The following is a 20,032-nucleotide window of genomic DNA, read 5'->3' on the forward strand; positions in this document are numbered from 1 at the left end:
TGTTGTGCTGTGTTGTGTTGTGTTGTGCTGTGTTGTGCTGTGCTGTGTTGTGCTGTGCTGTGCTGTGTTGTGCTGTGCTGTGTTGTGTTGTGTTGTGCTGTGTTGTGCTGTGTTGCGTTGTGCTGTGTTCTGTTGTGCTGTGTTGTGCTATGCTGTGATGTGTTGTGTTATGCTGTGCAATGCTGTGTTGTGCTGTGCTGTGTTGTGTTATGTTGGTTCGTGCTGTTGTGCTGTGCTGTGTTGTTTTGTGTTGTGCTGTGTTGTGCTATGCTGTGATGTGTTGTATTGTGTTGTGCTGTTCTGTGTTTTGCTGTGCTGTGCTGTGTTGTGTTGTGTTGTGTTCTGCTGTGTTGTGTTGTGTTGTGTTGTGCTGTGCTGTGTTGTGTTGTGCTGTGCTGTGTTGTGCTGTGTTGTGCTGTGTTGTGCTGTGTTGTGTTGTGTTGTGCTATGTTGTGCTGTGCTGTGTTGTGCTGTGCTGTGCTGTGTTGTGCTGTGCTGTGTTGTTTTGTGTTGTGCTGTGTTGTGCTGTGTTGTGTTGTGCTGTGTTGTGTTGTGCTGTGTTATGCTGTGCTGTGCTCTTTTGTGCTGTGTTGTGTTGTGCTGTGCTGTGTTGTGCTGTGTTGTGCTGTATTGTATTGTGCTGTGTTGTGCTGTGCAGTGCTGGGTTGTGCTGTGCTGTGTTGTGCTGTGTTGTGCTGTGTTGTGTTGTGCTGTTTTGTGTTGTGCTGTGCTGTGTTGTGTTTTGCTGTGCTGTGTTGTGTTGTGTTGTGCTGTATTTTGCTGTGCTGTGCTGTGTTGTGTTGTGCTGTGCTTTGTTGTGCTGTGCTGTGTTGTGCTGTGTTGTGTTGTGTTGTGCTGTTGTGTTGTGCTGTGCTGTGTTGTGCTGTGTTGTCTTGTGTTGTGTTGTCTTGTGCTGTGTTGTGCTGTGTTGTGCTGTATTGTGCTGTGTTGTGTTGTGCTGTGTTGCGCTGTGTTGTATTGTGCTGTGTTGTGTTGTGCTGTGTTATGCTGTGTTGTGTTGTGTTATGTTGTGTTGTGTTGTGCTGTGCTGTGTTGTGCTGTGTTGTGTTGTCTTGTGTTGTCTTGTGTTGGCTTTTGTTGTGTTGTGCTGTGTTGCGCTGTGTTGTGTTGTGTTGTGTTGTGCTGTGTTGCGCTCTGCTATGCTGTGTTGTGTTGTGTTGTGCTGTGTTGTGTTGTGTTGTGCTGTGCTGTGTTGTGCTGTGCTGTGCTGTGTTGTGTTGTGCTGTGTTGTGTTGTGTTGTGCTGTGATGTGTTGTGCTGTGCTGTGTTGTGCTGTGTTGTTTTGTGCTGTGTTGTGTTGTGCTGTGTTGTGCTGTGCTGTGTTGTGTTGTGCTGTGCTGTGTTGTGCTGTGTTGTGCTGTGCTGTGCTGTGTTGTGCTGTGTTGTGTTGTGCTGTGTTGTGTTGTGCTGCGTTGTGCTGTGTTGATTTGTGCTGTACTGTGCTGTGCTGTGTTGTGTTGTGCTGTGTTGTGTTGTGTTGTGCTGTGTTGTGCTGTGTTGTGTTGTGCTGTGTTGTGCTGTGCAGTGCTGTGCTGTGCTGTGTTGTGTTGTGCTGTGTTGTGCTGTGTTGTGTTGTGCTGTGTTGTGCTGTGCAGTGCTGTGCTGTGCTGTGCTGTGTTGTGTTGTGCTGTGTTGTGCTGTGTTGTGTTGTGCTGTGTTGTGCTGTGCTCTGTTGTGCTGTGTTGTGTTGTGTTGTGCTGTGTTGTGCTGCGTTGTGTTGTGTTGTGCTGTGTTGTGCTGTGCTGTGTTGTGTTGTGTTGTGCTGTGCTGTGTTGTGCTGTGTTGTGTTGTGTTGTATTGTGTTGTGCTGTGTTGTGTTGTGCTGTGCTGTGTTGTGCTGTGCTGTGTTGTGTTGTGTTGTGCTGTGTTGTGCTGTGGTGTGCTGTGTTGTGCTGTGTTGTGCTATGCTGTGTTGTGTTGTGCTGTGCTGTGCTGTGCTGTGCTGTGTTGTGCTGTGCTGTGTTGTGTTGTGCTGTGTTGTGTTGTGTTGTGCTGTGTTGTGTTGTGTTGTGTTGTGTTATGTTGTGTTGTGCTGTATTGTGCTGTGCTGTGCTATGTTGTGCTGTGCTGTTTTGTGTTGTGCTGTGCTGTGTTGTGCTGTGCTGTGTTGTGTTGTGCTGTGTTGTGTTGTGTTGTGCTGTGTTGTGTTGTGTTGTCCTGTGTTGAGATGTGCTGTGTTGTGCTGTGTTGTGCTGTGCTGTGCTGTGATGTGTTGTGTTGTAATGTGCTGTGTTGTGTTGTGTTGTAATGTGCTGTGTTGTGTTGTGTTGTGCTGTGCTGTGTTGTGTTGTGTTGTGCAGTGTTGTGTTGTGTTCTGCTGTTTTGTGTTGTGCTGTGTTTTGTTGTGTTGTTTTGTGTTGTTTTATGCTGTGCTGTGTTGTGTTGTGTTGTGCTGTGCTGTGTTGTGCTGTGTTGTGTTTTGCTGTGTTGTGTTGTGTTGTGTTGTGTTATGCTGTGCTGTGTTGTATTGTGTTGTGCTGTGCTTTGTTGTGCTGTGTTGTGTTGTGCTGTGTTGTGTTATGCTGTGTTGTGTTATGCTGTGTTGTGTTGTGTTGTGTTATGTTGTGTTGTGTTGTGTTGTGCTGTGCTGTGTTGTGCTGTGCTGTTTTGTGCTGTGTTGTTTTGTGCTGTGCTGTGCTGTGTTGTGTTGTTTTGTGCTCTGTTGTGTTGTGCTGTGTTGTGCTGTGCTGTGCTGTGTTGTGCTGTGTTGTGTTGTGCTGTGCTGTGTTGTGCTCTGTTGTGCTGTGTTGTGTTGTGCTTTGTTGTGCTGTGCTGTGTTGTGCTGTGTTTTGCTGTGCTGTGGTGTGTTGTGTTGTGCTGTGTTGTGTTGTGTTGTGCTGTGTTGTGTTGAGCTGTGCTGTGTTGTGTTGTGTTCTGCTGTTTTGTGTTGTGCTGTGTTTGTTGTGTTGTGCTGTGCTGTGTTGTTTTGAGCTGTGTTGTGTTGTGCTGTGTTGTGCTCTGTTGTGCTGTGTTCTGTTGTGCTTTGTTGTGCTGTGCTGTGTTGTGCTGTGTTTTGCTGTGCTGTGGTGTGTTGTGTTGTGCTGTGTTGTGTTGTGTTGTGCTGTGTTGTGTTGAGCTGTGCTGTGTTGTGTTGTGTTCTGCTGTTTTGTGTTGTGCTGTGTTTGTTGTGTTGTGCTGTGCTGTGTTGTTTTGAGCTGTGTTGTGTTGTGCTGTGCTGTGCTGTGCTGTGCTGTGTTGTGCTGTGCTGTGTTGTGTTGTGCTGTGTTGTGTTGTGTTGTGCTGTGTTGTGTTGTGTTGTGTTGTGTTATGTTATGTTATGTTGTGTTGTGCTGTATTGTGCTGTGCTGTGCTATGTTGTGCTGTGCTGTTTTGTGTTGTGCTGTGCTGTGTTGTGCTGTGCTGTGTTGTGTTGTGCTGTGTTGTGTTGTGTTGTGCTGTGTTGTGTTGTGTTGTCCTGTGTTGAGATGTGCTGTGTTGTGCTGTGTTGTGCTGTGTTGTGCTGTGCTGTGCTGTGATGTGTTGTGTTGTAATGTGCTGTGTTGTGTTGTGTTGTAATGTGCTGTGTTGTGTTGTGTTGTGCTGTGCTGTGTTGTGTTGTGTTGTGCAGTGTTGTGTTGTGTTCTGCTGTTTTGTGTTGTGCTGTGTTTTGTTGTGTTGTTTTGTGTTGTTTTATGCTGTGCTGTGTTGTGTTGTGTTGTGCTGTGCTGTGTTGTGCTGTGTTGAGTTTTGCTGTGTTGTGTTGTGTTGTGTTGTGTTATGCTGTGCTGTGTTGTATTGTGTTGTGCTGTGCTTTGTTGTGCTGTGTTGTGTTGTGCTGTTTTGTGTTATGCTGTGTTGTGTTATGCTGTGTTGTGTTGTGTTGTGTTATGTTGTGTTGTGTTGTGTTGTGCTGTGCTGTGTTGTGCTGTGCTGTTTTGTGCTGTGTTGTTTTGTGCTGTGCTGTGCTGTGTTGTGCTGTGTTGTGTTGTTTTGTGCTCTGTTGTGTTGTGCTGTGTTGTGCTGTGCTGTGCTGTGTTGTGCTGTGTTGTGTTGTGCTGTGCTGTGTTGTGCTCTGTTGTGCTGTGTTGTGTTGTGCTTTGTTGTGCTGTGCTGTGTTGTGCTGTGTTTTGCTGTGCTGTGGTGTGTTGTGTTGTGCTGTGTTGTGTTGTGTTGTGTTGTGCTGTGTTGTGTTGAGCTGTGCTGTGTTGTGTTGTGTTCTGCTGTTTTGTGTTGTGCTGTGTTTGTTGTGTTGTGCTGTGCTGTGTTGTTTTGAGCTGTGTTGTGTTGTGCTGTGTTGTGCTTTGTTGTGTTGTGCTGTGTTGTGTTGTGTTGTGTTGTGTTACGCTGTGTTGTGTTGTGTTATGTTGTGTTGTGTTGTGTTGTGCTGTGCTGTGTTGTGCTGTGCTGTGTTGTGCTGTGTTGTGCTGTGTTGTGCTGTGCTGTATTGTGTTGTGCTGTGTTGTGCTGTGCTATGCTGTGCTGTGTTGTGTTGTGCTGTGTTGTGTTGTGTTGTGCTGTGTTGTGTTGTGCTGTGTTGTGTTGTGCTGTGTTGTGCTGTGCTGTGTTGTGTTGTGCTGTGTTGTGTTGTGCTGTGTTCCTTTGTGCTGTGTTGTGTTGTGATGGGCTGTGCTGTGCTGTGTTGTATTGTGTTGTGCTGTGTTGTGTTGTGTTGTGATGTGCTATGCTGTGTTGTGCTGTGCTGTGTTGTGTTATGTTGGTTCGTGCTGTTGTGCTGTGCTGTGTTGTTTTGTGTTGTGCTGTGTTGTGCTGTGCTGTGATGTGTTGTATTGTGTTGTGCTGTGCTGTGTTTTGCTGTGCTGTGCTGTGTTGTGTTGTGTTGTGCTGTGTTGTGTTGTGCTATGTTGTGCTGTGTTGTGTTGTGTTGTGTTCTGCTGTGTTGTGCTGTGTTGTGTTGTGTTGTGTTGTGCTGTGCTGTGTTGTGTTGTGCTGTGCTGTGTTGTGCTGTGTTGTGCTGTGTTGTGCTGTGTTGTGTTGTATTGTGCTGTGTTGTGCTGTGCTGTGTTGTGCTGTGCTGTGCTTTGTTGTGCTGTGCTGTGTTGTGTTGTGTTGTGCTGTGTTGTGCTGTGTTGTGTTGTGCTGTGTTGTGTTGTGCTGTGTTGTGCTGTGCTGTGCTGTGTTGTGCTGTGTTGTGTTGTGCTGTGCTGTGTTGTGCTGTGTTGTGTTGTGCTGTGTAGTGTTGTGCTGTGTTGTGCTGTGCTGTGTTGTACTGTGTTGTGCTGTGTTGTGCTGTGTTGTGTTGTGCTGTGCTGTGTTGTGTTGTGTTGTGCTGTGTTGCGTTGTGCTGTGTTGTACTGTGCAGTGCTGTGTTGTGCTGTGCTGTGTTGTGTTGTGCTGTGTTGTATTGTGTTCTGCTGTGATGTGCTGTGCTGTGTTGTGTTGTGCTGTGCTGTGTTGTACTGTGTTGTGTTGTGCTGTGTTGTGCTGTGTTGTGTTGTGTTGTGCTGTGTTGTGTTGTGCTGTGCTGTGTTGTGCTGTGCTGTGTTGTGTTGTGCTGTGCTGTGTTGTGCTGTGTTGTGTTGTGCTGTGTTGTGCTGTGTTGTGCTGTGTTGTGTTGTGTTGTGCTGTGTTGTGTTGTGTTGTGCTGTGTTGTGCTGTGCTGTGTTGTGTTGTCCTGTGCTGTGCTGTGCTGTGTTGTGTTGTGCTGTTTTGTGCTGTGTTGTGCTGTGTTGTGTTGTGTTGTGCTGTGTTGTGCTGTGCTGTGTTGTGTTGTGCTGTGCTGTGTTGTCCTGTGTTGTGTTGTGTTGTGCTGTGTTGTGTTGCGCTGTGCTGTGTTGTGTTGTGCTGTGCTGTGTTGTGCTGTGTTGTGCTGTGTTGTGTTGTGCTGTTTTGTGTTGTGCTGTGCTGTGTTGTGTTGTGCTGTGCTGTGTTGTGTTGTGTTGTGCTGTATTTTACTGTGCTGTGCTGTGTTGTGCTGTGCTGTGTTGTGTTGTGCTGTGCTGTGTTGTCCTGTGTTGTGTTGTGTTGTGCTGTGTTGTGTTGCGCTGTGCTGTGTTGTGTTGTGCTGTGCTGTGTTGTGCTGTGTTGTGCTGTGTTGTGTTGTGCTGTTTTGTGTTGTGCTGTGCTGTGTTGTGTTGTGCTGTGCTGTGTTGTGTTGTGTTGTGCTGTATTTTACTGTGCTGTGCTGTGTTGTGCTGTGCTGTGTTGTGCTGTGCTGTGTTGTGCTGTGTTGTGTTGTGTTGTTGTGTTGTGCTGTGCTGTGTTCTGCTGTGTTGTGTTTTGTTGTCTTTTGTTGTGTTTTGCTGTGTTGCGCTGTGTTGTGTTGTCTTGTGTTGTGTTATGCTGTGTTGTGTTGTGCTGTGTTGCGCTTTGTTGTGTTGTGTTGTGTTGTGTTGTGTTGTGCTGTGTTATGTTGTGCTGAGCTGTTGTGCTGTGGTGTGTTGTGTTGTGTTGTGCTGTGTTGTGCTGTGTTGTTTTGTCTTGTGTTGTCTTGCGTTGTCTTGTGTTGTGTTGTGCTGTGTTGCGCTGTGTTGTGTTGTGTTGTGCTGTGTTGCGCTGTGCTATGCTGTGTTGTGTTGTGTTGTGTTGTGCTGTGCTATGCTGTGTTGTGCTGTGCTGTGTTGTGTTATGTTGGTTTGTGCTGTTGTGCTGTGCTGTGTTGTTTTGTGTTATGCTGTGTTGTGCTGTGCTGTGCTGTGTTGTATTGTGTTGTGCTGTTCTGTGTTGTGTTGTGCTGTGTTGTGTTGTGTTGTGCTGTGTTGTGCTCTGCTGTGTTGTTCTGTGTTGTATTGTGTTGTGTTTTGCTGTGCTGTGTTGTGTTGTGCTGTGCTGTGTTGTGCTGTGTTGTGCTATGTTGTGCTGTGTTGTGCTGTGTTGTGCTGTGCTGTGTTGTGCTGTGCTGTGCTGTGTTGTGTTCTGCTGTGTTGTGCTGTGCTGTGTTGTGCTGTGTTCTGTTGTGCTTTGTTGTGTTGTGCTGTGTTGTGCTGTGCTGTGTTGTGTTGTGCTGTGCTGTGTTCTGCTGTGTTGTGTTGTGCTGTGCTGTATTGTGTTGCATTGTGTTGTGCTGTGTTGTGTTGTGCTGTGCTGTGTTGTGCTGTGCTGTGTTGTGTTGTGTTGTGCTGTGTTGTGCTGTGGTGTGCTGTGTTGTGCTGTGTTGTGCTATGCTGTGTTGTGTTGTGCTGTGCTGTGCTGTGCTGTGTTGTGCTGTGCTGTGTTGTGTTGTGCTGTGTTGTGTTGTGCTGTGTTGTGTTGTGTTGTGCTGTGTTGTGTTGTGTTGTGTTGTGTTATGTTATGTTATGTTGTGTTGTGCTGTGTTGTGCTGTGCTGTGCTATGTTGTGCTGTGCTGTTTTGTGTTGTGCTGTTCTGTGTTCTGCTGTGCTGTGTTGTGTTGTGCTGTGTTGTGTTGTGTTGTGCTGTGTTGTGTTGTGTTGTCCTGTGTTGAGATGTGTTGTGCTGTGTTGTGCTGTGTTGTGCTGTGCTGTGCTGTGATGTGTTGTGTTGTAATGTGCTGTGTTGTGTTGTGTTGTAATGTGCTGTGTTGTGTTGTGTTGTGCTATGCTGTGTTATGCTGTGTTGTGTTGTGTTCTGCTGTTTTGTGTTGTGCTGTGTTTTGTTGTGTTGTTTTGTGTTGTTTTATGCTGTGCTGTGTTGTGTTGTGTTGTGCTGTGCTGTGTTGTGCTGTGTTGTGTTTTGCTGTGTTGTGTTGTGTTGTGCTGTGTTATGCTGTGCTGTGTTGTGTTGTGTTGTGCTGTGCTTTGTTGTGCTGTGTTGTGTTGTGCGGTGTTGTGTTATGCTGTGTTGTGTTATGCTGTGTTGTGTTGTGTTGTGTTATGTTGTGTTGTGTTCTGTTGTGCTGTGCTGTGTTGTGCTGTGCTGTTTTGTGCTGTGTTGTTTTGTGCTGTGCTGTGCTGTGTTGTGCTGTGTTGTGTTGTTTTGTGCTCTGTTGTGTTGTGCTGTGTTGTGCTGTGCTGTGCTGTGTTGTGCTGTGTTGTGTTGTGCTGTGTTGTGCTGTGCTGTGTTGTGCTCTGTTGTGCTGTGTTGTGTTGTGCTTTGTTGTGCTGTGCTGTGTTGTGCTGTGTTTTGCTGTGCTGTGGTGTGTTGTGTTGTGCTGTGTTGTGTTGTGTTGTGTTGTGTTCTGCTGTTTTGTGTTGTGCTGTGTTTGTTGTGTTGTGCTGTGCTGTGTTGTTTTGTGCTGTGTTGTGTTGTGCTGTGCTGTGTTGTTTTGTGCTGTGTTGTGTTGTGCTGTGTTGTGCTTTGTTGTGTTGTGCTGTGTTGTGTTGTGTTGTGTTGTGTTGTGTTACGCTGTGTTGTGTTGTGTTATGTTGTGTTGTGTTGTGTTGTGCTGTGCTGTGTTGTGTTGTGCTGTGTTGTGCTGTGCTGTGTTGTGCTCTGTTGTGCTGTGTTGTGTTGTGCTTTGTTGTGCTGTGCTGTGTTGTGCTGTGTTTTGCTGTGCTGTGGTGTGTTGTGTTGTGCTGTGTTGTGTTGTGTTGTGCTGTGTTGTGTTGAGCTGTGCTGTGTTGTGTTGTGTTCTGCTGTTTTGTGTTGTGCTGTGTTTGTTGTGTTGTGCTGTGCTGTGTTGTTTTGTGCTGTGTTGTGTTGTGCTGTGTTGTGCTTTGTTGTGTTGTGCTGTGTTGTGTTGTGTTGTGTTACGCTGTGTTGTGTTGTGTTATGTTGTGTTGTGTTGTGTTGTGCTGTGCTGTGTTGTGCTGTGCTGTGTTGTGCTGTGTTGTGCTGTGTTGTGCTGTGCTGTGCTGTGTTGTGCTGTGTTGTGCTGTGCTGTGCTGTGCTGTGTTGTGTTGTGCTGTGTTGTGTTGTGTTGTGCTGTGTTGTGTTGTGCTGTGTTGTGTTGTGCTGTGTTGTGCTGTGCTATGTTGTTTTGTGCTGTGCTGTGTTGTGCTGTGTTACTTTGTGCTGTGTTGTGTTGTGATGGGCTGTGCTGTGCTGTGTTGTATTGTGTTGTGCTGTGTTGTGTTGTGTTATGCTGTGCTATGCTGTGTTGTGCTGTGCTGTGTTGTGTTATGTTGGTTCGTGCTGTTGTGCTGTGCTGTGTTGTTTTGTGTTGTGCTGTGTTGTGCTATGCTGTGATGTGTTGTATTGTGTTGTGCTGTGCTGTGTTTTGCTGTGCTGTGCTGTGTTGTGTTGTGTTGTGCTGTGTTGTGTTGTGCTGTGCTGTGCAGTGTTGTGTTGTGATGTGCTGAGTTGTGTTGTGTTGTGTTGTGCTGTGTTGGGTTGTGCTGTGCTGTGCAGTGTTGTGTTGTGATGTGTTTTGTGGTGCTGTGTTGTGTTGCGCTGTGCTGTTTTGTGTTGTGTTGTGCTGTGTTGTGCTGTGCTGTGCTGTGCTGTGTTGTGTTGTACTGTGCTGTGCTGTGTTGTGTTGTGTTGTGTTCTGCGGTGTTGTGCTGTGCTGTGCTGTGTTGTGTTGTACTGTGATGTGTTGTGCTGTGCTGTGTTGCGTTGTGTTGTGTTGTGTTCTGCTGTGTTGTGCTTTGCTGTGCTGAGCTGTTTTGTGCTGTGTTTTGTTGTGTTGTCCTGTGTACTGCTGTGCTGTGTTGTGCTGTGTTGTGTTGTGCTGTTTTGTGTTGTGCTGTGCTGTGCTGTGTTGTGTAGTGTTGTGTTGTGCTGTATTTTGCTGTGCTGTGCTGTGTTGTGTTGTGCTGTGCTGTGTTGTGCTGTGCTGTGTTGTGTTGTGTTGTGCTGTATTGTGCTGTTGTGTTGTGCTGTGCTGTGCTGTGTTGTGTTGTCTTGTGTTGTGTTGTGTTGTGTTGTGCTGTGTTGTGTTGTGCTGTGTTTTGTTGTGTTGTGTTGTGTTGTGTTGTGTTGTGTTGTGCTGTGTTGCGCTGTGTTGTGTTGTGCTGTGTTGTGTTGTGTTGTGCTGAGCTGATGTGCTGTGTTGTGTTGTGCTGTGTTGTGTTGTGTTGCCTTGTCTTGAGCTGTCTTGTGCTGTTTTGCGCTGTGTTGCGCTGTGTTGTGCTGTGCTGTGCTGTGTTGTGTTGTGTTGTGCTGTTGTGTCCTGTTGCGCTGTGCTGTGTTTTGTTGTGTTGTGCTGTGTTGAGTTGTGCTGTGTTGTGTTGTACTGTGTTGGGTTGTGCTGTGCTGTTCTGTGTTGTGTTGTGCTGTGTTTTGCCGTGCTGTGTAGTGTTGCGCTGTGCTGTGTTGTGTTCTGTTGTGCTGTGTTGTGCTGTGCTGTGTTATGCTGTGTTGTGTTGTGTTGTATTGTGCTGTGTTGAGCTGTGTTGTTTTGTGTTGTGCTGTGTTGGGTTGTGCTGTGTTTTGTTGTGTTGTCTTGTGTTGTGTTGTGTTGTGTTGTCCTGTGTTGCGCTGTGTTGTGTTGTATTGTGTTTTCTTGTGTTGTGTTGCGCTGTGTTGTGTTGTGCTGTGTTGTGTTGTGTTGTGCTGTGTTGTGTTGTGCTGTGCTGTGTTGTGCTGTGCTGTGTTGTGCTGTGTTGTGTTGTTTTGTGCTGTATTGTGCTGTTGTGTTGTGCTGTGCTGTGCTGTGTTGTGTTGTCTTGTGTTGTGTTGTGTTGTGTTGTGCTGTGTTGTGTTGTGCTGTGTTTTGTTGTGTTATCTTGTGTTGTGTTGGGTTGTGCTGTGTTGTGCTGTGTTGTGTTGTATTGTGTTGTCTTGTGTTGTGTTGTGCTGTGTTGCGCTGTGTTGTGTTGTGCTGTGTTGTGTTGTGTTGTGCTGAGCTGATGTGCTGTGTTGTGTTGTGCTGTGTTGTGTTGTGTTGCCTTGTCTTGTGCTGTCTTGTGCTGTTTTGCGCTGTGTTGCGCTGTGTTGTGCTGTGCTGTGTTGTGCTGTGCTGTGCTGTGTTGTGTTGTGTTGTGCTGTTGTGTCCTGTTGCGCTGTGCTGTGATGTGTTGTCTTGTGTTGTGTTGTGCTGTGTTGCGCTGTGTTGTGTTGTGCTGTGTTGTGTTGTCTTGTGTTGTGCTGTCTTGTGTTGTGTTGTGTTGTGTTGTTTTATGATGTGTTGCGCTGTGTTGTGTTGTGTTGTGCTGTGTTGTTTTGTGCTGAGCTGTTGTGCTGTGTTGTGCTGTGTTGTGTTGTGTTGTGTTGTGCTGTGTTGTGCTGTGTTGTGCTGTGTTGTGTTGTCTTGTATTGTCTTGTGTTGTGTTGTTGCGCTGTGTTGTGTTGCGCTGTGTTGTGTTGTGTTGTGCTGTTTTGTGCTGTGCTATGCTGTGTTGTGTTGTGCTGTGCTATGCTGTGTTGTGCTGTGCTGTGTTGTGCTGTGTTGTGCTGTGTTCTCTTGTGTTGCCTTGTGTTGTGTTGTGCTGTGTTGTGCTGTGTTGTGCTGTGCTATGCTGTGTTGTGTTGTGCTGTGCTATGCTGTGTTGTGCTGTGCTGTGTTGTGCTGTGTTGTGTTGTGTTGTTTTGTGCTGTTGTGCTGTGCTGTGTTGTTTTGTGCTGTGTTGTGTTGAGTTGTGTTGTGCTGTGTTGTGCTTTTTTGTGCTGTGCTGTGTTGTGCTGTGCTGTGTTGTGCTGTGCTGTGCTGTGTTATGTTGTTTTGTGCTGTAGTGTCCTGTTGTGCTGTGCTGTGTTGTGTTGTGTTGTGCTGTGTTGTGCTGAGCTGTGTTGTGCTGTGTTTTGTTGTGTTGTCCTGTGTTGTGCTATGCTGTGTTGTGTTGTGCTGTTTTGTGTTGTGCTGTGCTGTGCTGTGTTCTGTTGTGTTGTGCTGTATTTTGCTGTGCTGTGCTGTGTTGTGTTGTGCTGTGCTCTGCTGTGTTGTGCTGTGCTGTCTTGTGCTGTGTTGTGTTGTGTTGTGCTGTATTGTGCTGTTGTATTGTGCTGTGCTGTGCTGTGTTGTGTTGTCTTGTGTTGTGTTGTCTTGTGTTGTGTTGTGCTGTGTTGCGCTGTGTTGTGTTGTGCTGTGTTTTGTTGTGTTGTCTTGTGTTGTGTTGTGTTATGTTGTGCTGTGTTGCGCTGTGTTGCGTTGTGTTGTGTTGTCTTGTCTTGTGTTGTGTTGTGCTGTGTTGTGTTTTGTTGTGCTGAGCTGATGTGCTGTGTTGTTTTGTGCTGTGTTGTGTTGCCTTGTCTTGTGTTGTGTTGTGCTGTTTTGTGCTGTGTTGCACTGTGCTGTGTTGTGTTGTGCTGTGTTGGGTTGTGCTGTGCTGTGCTGTGTTGTGTTGTGCTGTTGTGTCCTGTTGTGCTGTGCTGTGTTGTGTTGTGTTGTGCTGTGTTGATTTGTGCTGTGTTGTGTTGTGCTGTGTTGGGTTGTGCTGTGCTGTGCTGTGTTGTGTTGTGCTGTGTTTTGCGGTGCTGTGTAGTGTTGCGCTGTGCTGTGTTGTGTTGTGTTGTGCTGTGCTGTGTTGTACTGTGCTGTGTTATGCTGTGTTGTGTTATGTTGTGTTGTATTCTGCTGTGTTATGTTGTGCTGTGCTGAGTTGTGCTGTGCTGTGTTGTGCTCTGCTGTGTTGTCTTCTGATGTGTTGTGCTGTGTTGTGCTGTGTTGTGTTGTGCTGTGTTCTGTTGTGTTGTGTTGTGTTGTGCTATGCTGTGTTGTGTAGTGTTGTGTTGTGCTGTGTTGTGTTGTGTTGTGCTGTTGTGTTGTGCTGTGTTGTGCTGTGTTGTGTTGTCTTGTGTTGTGTTGTCTTGTGCAGTGTTGTGCTGTGTTGCGCTATGTTGTGTTGTGCTGTGTTTTGTTGTGTTGTCTTGTGTTGTGTTGTGTTATGTTGTGCTGTGTTGCGCTGTGTTGCATTGTGTTGTGTTGTGTTGTCTTGTGTTGTGTTGTGCTGTGTTGCGCTGTGTTGTGTTGTGCTGTGTTGTGTTGTGTTGTGCTGAGCTGATGTGCTGTGTTGTGTTGTGCTGTGTTGTGTTGTGTAGCCTTGTCTTGTGTTGTGTTGTGCTGTTTTGCGCTGTGTTGTGCTGTGTTGTGCTGTGCTGTGTTGTGCTGTGCTGTGTTCTGCTGTTGTGTCCTGTTGTGCTGTGCTGTGTTGTGTTGTGTTGTGCTTTGTTGATTTGTGCTGTGTTGTGTTGTGCTGTGTTGGGTTGTGCTGTGCTGTGCTGTGTTGTGTTGTGCTGTGTTTTGCAGTGCTGTGTAGTGTTGCGCTGTGCTGTGTTGTGTTGTGTTGTGCTGTGCTGTGTTGTACTGTGCTGTGTTATGCTGTGTTGTGTTGTGTTGTGTTGTATTCTGCTGTGTTATGCTGTGCTGTGCTGAGTTGTGCTGTGCTGTGTTGTGCTGTGTTTTGTTGTGTTGTGCTGTGCTATGCTGTGTTGTGTTGTGCTGTGCTATGCTGTGTTGTGCTGTGCTGTGTTGTGCTGTGTTGTGCTGTGTTGTGTTGTCTTGTGTTGTCTTGTGTTGTGTTGTGCTGTGTTGCGTTGTGTTGTGTTGCACTGTGTTGTGTTGTGTTGTGCTGTGTTGTGCTGTGCTATGCTGTGTTGTGTTGTGCTGTGCTATGCTGTGTTGTGCTGTGCTGTGTTGTGTTGTGTTGTGTTGTGTTGTTTTGTGCTGTTGTGCTGTGCTGTGTTGTTTTGTGCTGTGTTGTGTTGAGTTGTGTTGTGCTGTGTTGTGCTTGTTTGTGCTGTGCTGTGTTGTGTTGTGCTGTGCTGTGCTGTGTTGTGTTGTTTTGTGCTGTAGTGTCCTGTTGTGCTGTGCTGTGTTGTGTTGTGTTGTGCTGTGTTGTGCTGAGCTGTGTTGTGCTGTGTTTTGTTGTGTTGTCCTGTGTTGTGCTGTGCTGTGTTGTGTTGTGCTGTTTTGTGTTGTGCTGTGCTGTGCTGTGTTCTGTTGTGTTGTGCTGTATTTTGCTGTGCTGTGCTGTGTTGTGTTGTGCTGTGCTGTGTTGTGCTGTGCTGTCTTGTGCTGTCTTGTGTTGTGTTGTGCTGTATTGTGCTGTTGTATTGTGCTGTGCTGTGCTGTGTTGTGTGGTCTTGTGTTGTGTTGTCTTGTGTTGTGTTGTGCTGTGTTGCGCTGTGTTGTGTTGTGCTATGTTTTGTTGTGTTGTCTTGTGTTGTGTTGTGTTACGTTGTGCTGTGTTGCGCTGTGTTGCGTTGTGTTGTGTTATCTTGTCTTGTGTTGTGTTGTGCTGTGTTGCGCTGTGCTGTGTTGTTCTGTGTTGTGTTGTGTTGTGCTGAGCTGATGTGCTGTGTTGTTTTGTGCTGTGTTGTGTTGTGTTGCCTTGTCTTGTGTTGTGTTGTGCTGTTTTGCGCTGTGTTGCGTTGTGTTGTGCTGTGCTGTGTTGTGCTGTGCTGTGTTGTGTTGTGTTGTGCTGTTGTGTCCTGTTGTGCTGTGCTGTGTTGTGTTGTGTTGTGCTGTGTTGATTTGTGCTGTGTTGTGTTGTGCTGTGTTGGGTTGTGCTGTGCTGTGCTGTGTTGTGTTGTGCTGTTGTGTCCTGTTGTGCTGTGCTGTGTTGTGTTGTGCTGTGTTGATTTGTGCTGTGTTGTTTTGTGATGTGTTGGGTTGTGCTGTGCTGTGCTGTGTTGTGTTGTGCTGTGTTTTGCGGTGCTGTGTAGTGTTGCGCTGTGCTGTGTTGTGTTGTGTTGTGCTGTGCTGTGTTGTACTGTGCTGTGTTATGCTGTGTTGTGTTGTGTTGTATTCTGCTGTGTTATGTTGTGCTGTGCTGAGTTGTGCTGTGCTGTGTTGTGCTGTGTTTTGTTGTGTTGTGTTCTGCTGTGTTATGTTGTGTTGTGCTGTGTTGTGCTCTGCTGTGTTGTCTTCTGTTGTGTTGTGCTGTGTTGTGTTGTGTTGTGTTGTGTTGTGTTGTCTTGTGTTGTGTTGTGCTGTGTTGCGCTGTGTTGTGTTGTGCTGTGATGTGTTGTGTTGTGCTGAGCTGATGTGCTGTGTTGTGTTGTGCTTTGTTGTGTTGTGTTGCCTTTTCTTGTGTTGTGTTGTGCTGTTTTGCTTTGAGTTGTGCTGTGTTGTGCTGTGCTGTGTTGTGCTGTGCTGTGTTGTGTTGTGTTGTGCTGTTGTATCCTGTTGTGCTGTGCTGTGTTGTGTTGTGTTGTGCTGTGTTGATTTGTGCTGTGTTGTGTTGTGCTGTGTTGGGTTGTGCTGTGCTGTGCTGTGTTGTGTTGTGCTGTGTTTTGCGGTGCTGTGTAGTGTTGCGCTGTGCTGTGTTGTGTTGTGTTGTGCTGTGCTGTGTTGTACTGTGCTGTGTTATGCTGTGTTGTGTTGTGTTGTGTTGTATTCTGCTGTGTTATGCTGTGCTGTGCTGAGTTTTGCTGTGCTGTGTTGTGCTGTGTTTTGTTGTGTTGTGTTGTGTTGTGTTGTGTTGTGCTGTGTTGTGCTCTGCTGTGTTGTGTTCTGTTGTGTTGTGCTGTGTTGTGCTGTGTTGTGTTGTGCTGTGTTCTGTTGTGTTGTGTTGTGTTGTGCTATGCTGTGTTGTGTTGTGTTGTGTTGTGCTGTATTTTGCTGTGCTGTGCTGTGTTGTGTTGTGCTGTGCTGTGTTGTGCTGTGTTGTGCTGTGCTATGCTTTGTTGTGTTGTGCTGTGCTATGCTGTGGTGTGCTGTGCTGTGTTGTGCTGTGTTGTGTTGTGTTGTTTTGTGCTGTTGTGCTGTGCTGTGTTGTTTTGTGCTGTGTTGTGTTGAGTTGTGTTGTGCTGTGTTGTGCTTTTTTGTGCTGTGCTGTGTTGTGCTGTGTTGTGCTGTGCTGTGCTGTGTTGTGTTGTTTTGTGCTGTAGTGTCCTGTTGTGCTGTGCTGTGTTGTGTTGTGTTGTGTTGTGCTGTGTTGTGCTGAGCTGTGTTGTGCTGTGTTTTGTTGTGTTGTCCTGTGTTGTGCTGTGCTGTGTTGTGTTGTGCTGTGCTGTGTTGTGCTGTGTTTTGTTGTGTTGTCCTGTGTTGTGCTTTGTTGTGTTGTGTTGTGCTGTTGTGTCCTGTTGTGCTGTGCTGTGTTGTGTTGTGTTGTGCTGTGTTGATTTGTGCTGTGTTGTGTTGTGCTGTGTTGGGTTGTGCTGTGCTGTGCTGTGTTGTGTTGTGCTGTTGTGTCCTGTTGTGCTGTGCTGTGTTGTGTTGTGCTGTGTTGATTTGTGCTGTGTTGTTTTGTGATGTGTTGGGTTGTGCTGTGCTGTGCTGTGTTGTGTTGTGCTGTGTTTTGCGGTGCTGTGTAGTGTTGCGCTGTGCTGTGTTGTGTTGTGTTGTGCTGTGCTGTGTTGTACTGTGCTGTGTTATGCTGTGTTGTGTTGTGTTGTATTCTGCTGTGTTATGTTGTGCTGTGCTGAGTTGTGCTGTGCTGTGTTGTGCTGTGTTTTGTTGTGTTGTGTTCTGCTGTGTTATGTTGTGTTGTGCTGTGTTGTGCTCTGCTGTGTTGTCTTCTGTTGTGTTGTGCTGTGTTGTGTTGTGTTGTGTTGTGTTGTCTTGTGTTGTGTTGTGCTGTGTTGCGCTGTGTTGTGTTGTGCTGTGTTGTGTTGTGTTGTGCTGAGCTGATGTGCTGTGTTGTGTTGTGCTTTGTTGTGTTGTGTTGCCTTGTCTTGTGTTGTGTTGTGCTGTTTTGCGTTGAGTTGTGCTGTGTTGTGCTGTGCTGTGTTGTGCTGTGCTGTGTTGTGTTGTGTTGTGCTGTTGTATCCTGTTGTGCTGTGCTGTGTTGTGTTGTGTTGTGCTGTGTTGATTTGTGCTGTGTTGTGTTGTGCTGTGTTGGGTTGTGCTGTGCTGTGCTGTGTTGTGTTGTGCTGTGTTTTGCGGTGCTGTGTAGTGTTGCGCTGTGCTGTGTTGTGTTGTGTTGTGCTGTGCTGTGTTGTACTGTGCTGTGTTATGCTGTGTTGTGTTGTGTTGTGTTGTATTCTGCTGTGTTATGCTGTGCTGTGCTGAGTTTTGCTGTGCTGTGTTGTGCTGTGTTTTGTTGTGTTGTGTTGTGCTGTGTTGTGTTGTGTTGTGCTGTGTTGTGCTCTGCTGTGTTGTGTTCTGTTGTGTTGTGCTGTGTTGTGCTGTGTTGTGTTGTGCTGTGTTCTGTTGTGTTGTGTTGTGTTGTGCTATGCTGTGTTGTGTTGTGTTGTGTTGTGCTGTATTTTGCTGTGCTGTGCTGTGTTGTGTTGTGCTGTGCTGTGTTGTGCTGTGTTGTGCTGTGCTATGCTTTGTTGTGTTGTGCTGTGCTATGCTGTGTTGTGCTGTGCTGTGTTGTGCTGTGTTGTGTTGTGTTGTTTTGTGCTGTTGTGCTGTGCTGTGTTGTTTTGTGCTGTGTTGTGTTGAGTTGTGTTGTGCTGTGTTGTGCTTTTTTGTGCTGTGCTGTGTTGTGCTGTGTTGTGCTGTGCTGTGCTGTGTTGTGTTGTTTTGTGCTGTAGTGTCCTGTTGTGCTGTGCTGTGTTGTGTTGTGTTGTGTTGTGCTGTGTTGTGCTGAGCTGTGTTGTGCTGTGTTTTGTTGTGTTGTCCTGTGTTGTGCTGTGCTGTGTTGTGTTGTGCTGTGCTGTGTTGTGCTGTGTTTTGTTGTGTTGTCCTGTGTTGTGCTTTGCTGTGTTGTGTTGTGCTGTTTTGTGTTGTGCTGTGCTGTGCTGTGTTCTGTTGTGTTGTGCTGCATTTTGCTGTGCTGTGCTGTGTTGTGTTGTGCTGTGCTGTGCTGTGTTGTACTGTGCTGTCTTGTGCTGTGTTGTGTTGTGTTGTGCTGTATTGTGCTGTTGTATTGTGCTGTGCTGTGCTGTGTTGTGTTGTGTTGTGTTGTCTTGTGTTGTGTTGTTTTGTGTTGTGCTGTATTGTGCTGTTGTATTGTGCTGTGCTAAGCTGTGTTGTGTTGTGTTGTGTTGTCTTGTGTTGTGTTGTGCTGTGTTGCGCTGTGTTGCGTTGTGTTGTCTTGTCTTGTCTTGTGTTGTGTTGTGCTGTGTTGCGCTGTGCTGTGTTGTGCTGTGTTGTGTTGTGTTGTGCTGAGCTGATGTGCTGTGTTGTTTTGTGCTGTGTTGTGTTGTGTTGCCTTGTCTTGTGTTGTGTTGTGCTGTTTTGTGCTGTGTTGCGCTGTGTTGTGCTGTGCTGTGTTGTGCTGTGCTGTGTTGTGTTGTGTTGTGCTGTTGTGTCCTGTTGTGCTGTGCTGTGTTGTGTTGTGTTGTGCTGTGTTGATTTGTGCTGTGTTGTGTTGTGCTGTGTTGGGTTGTGCTGTGCTGTGCTGTGTTGTGTTGTGCTGTGTTTTGCGGTGCTGTGTAGTGTTGCACTGTGCTGTGTTGTGTTGTGTTGTGCTGTGCTGTGTTGTACTGTGCTGTGTTATGCTGTGCTGAGTTGTGCTGTGCTGTGTTGTGCTGTGTTTTGTTGTGTTGTGTTGTGTTGTGTTGTGCTCTGCTGTGTTGTCTTCTGTTGTGTTGTGCTGTGTTGTGCTGTGTTGTGTTGTGCTGTGTTCTGTTGTGTTGTGTTGTGTTGTGCTATGCTGTGTTGTGTAGTGTTGTGTTGTGCTGTGTTGTGTTGTGTTGTGCTGTTGTGTTGTGCTGTGTTGTGCTGTGTTGTGTTGTCTTGTGTTGTGTTGTGTTGTGCTGTGTTGCGCTATGTTGTGTTGTGCTGTGTTTTGTTGTGTTGTCTTGTGTTGTGTTGTGTTATGTTGTGCTGTGTTGCGCAGTGTTGCTTTGTGTTGTGTTGTGTTGTGCTGTGTTGCGCTGTGTTGTGTTGTGCTGTGTTGTGTTGTGTTGTGCTGAGCTGATGTGCTGTGTTGTGTTGTGCTGTGTTGTGTTGTGTTGCCTTGTCTTGTGTTGTGTTGTGCTGTTTTGCGCTGTGTTGTGCTGTGTTGTGCTGTGCTGTGTTTTGCTGTGCTGTGTTGTGTTGTGTTGTGCTGTTGTGTCCTGTTGTGCTGTGATGTGTTGTGTTGTGTTGTGCTGTGTTGATTTGTGCTGTGTTGTGTTGTGCTGTGTTGATTTGTGCTGTGTTGTGTGGTGCTGTGTTGGGTTGTGCTGTGCTGTGCTGTGTTGTGTTGTGCTGTGTTTTGCGGTGCTGTGTAGTGTTGCGCTGTGCTGTGTTGTGTTGTGTTGTGCTGTGCTGTGTTGTACTGTGCTGCGTTATGCTGTGTTGTGTTGTGTTGTGTTGTATTCTGCTGTGTTATGCTGTGCTGTGCTGAGTTGTGCTGTGCTGTGTTGTGCTGTGTTTTGTTGTGTTGTGTTGTGCTGTGTTGTGTTGTGTTATGCTGTGTTGTGCTCTGCTGTGTTGTGTTCTGTTGTGTTGTGCTGTGTTGTGCTGTGTTGTGTTGTGCTGTGTTCTGTTGTTTTGTGTTGTGTTGTGCTATGCTGTGTTGTGTAATGTTGTTTTGTGCTGTATTTTGCTGTGCTGTGCTGTGTTGTGTTGTGCTGTGTTGTGCTGTGTTGTGCTGTGTTGTGTTGTGTTGTGCTGTTCTGTTGTGCTGTGTTGTGCTGTGTTGTCTTCTGTTGTGTTGTCTTGTGTTGTGTTGTGCTGTGTTGCGCTGTGTTGTGTTGTGCTGTGTTGTGCTCTCTTGTGTTGTGTTGTCTTGTGTTGTGTTGTGCTGTGTTGCGCTGTATTGTGTTGTGCTGTGTTGTGTTGTGTTGTCTTATGTTGTGTTGTGTTGTGCTGTGTTGCGCTGTGTTGTGTTGTGTTGTGCTGTGTTGTTTTGTGCTGAGCTGTTGTGTTCTGTTGCGCTATGTTGTGTTGTGCTGTGTTGTGCTGTGCTGTGTTGTGTTGTGCTGTGCTGTGCTGTGTTGTGCTGTGCTGTGTTGTGTTGTGCTGTGCTGTGCTGTGTTGTGCTGTGCTGTGTTGTGCTGTGTTGTGTTGTATTGTGCTGTATTGTGCTGTTGTGTTGTGCTGTGCTGTGCTGTGTTGTCTTGTGTTGTGTTGTCTTGTGTTGTGTTGTGCTGTGTTGCGCTGTGTTGTGTTGTGCTGTGTTTTGTTGTGTTGTCTTGTGTTGTGTTGTGTTGTGTTGTGCTGTGTTGCACTGTGTTGTGTTGGGTTGTGTTTTGCTGTGTTGTGTTGTGTTGTGCTGAGCTGATGTGCTGTGTTGTGCTGTGTTGTGTTGTGCTGTGTTGTGTTGTGTTGCCTTGTCTTGTGTTGTGTTGTGCTTTTTTGCGCTGTGTTGTGTTGTGCTGTGTTGTGTTGTGTTGTGTTGTGCTGTGTTGTGTTGTGCTGAGCTGTTGTGCTGTGTTGTGCTGTTTTGTGCTGAGTTGTATTGTGTTGTGTTGTGCTGTGCTGTGTTGTGTTGTGCTGTGTTGTGCGGTGCTGTTTTGTGTTGCGCTGTGCTGTGTTGTGCTGTGTTGTGTTGTGTTGTGCTGTCTTGTGTT

This window comes from Somniosus microcephalus, chromosome 24 (genome assembly GCF_052327205.1).
Source record: "Somniosus microcephalus isolate GS21.2 chromosome 24, FLI_Smic_1.0, whole genome shotgun sequence".
NCBI lineage: Eukaryota > Metazoa > Chordata > Chondrichthyes > Squaliformes > Somniosidae > Somniosus > Somniosus microcephalus.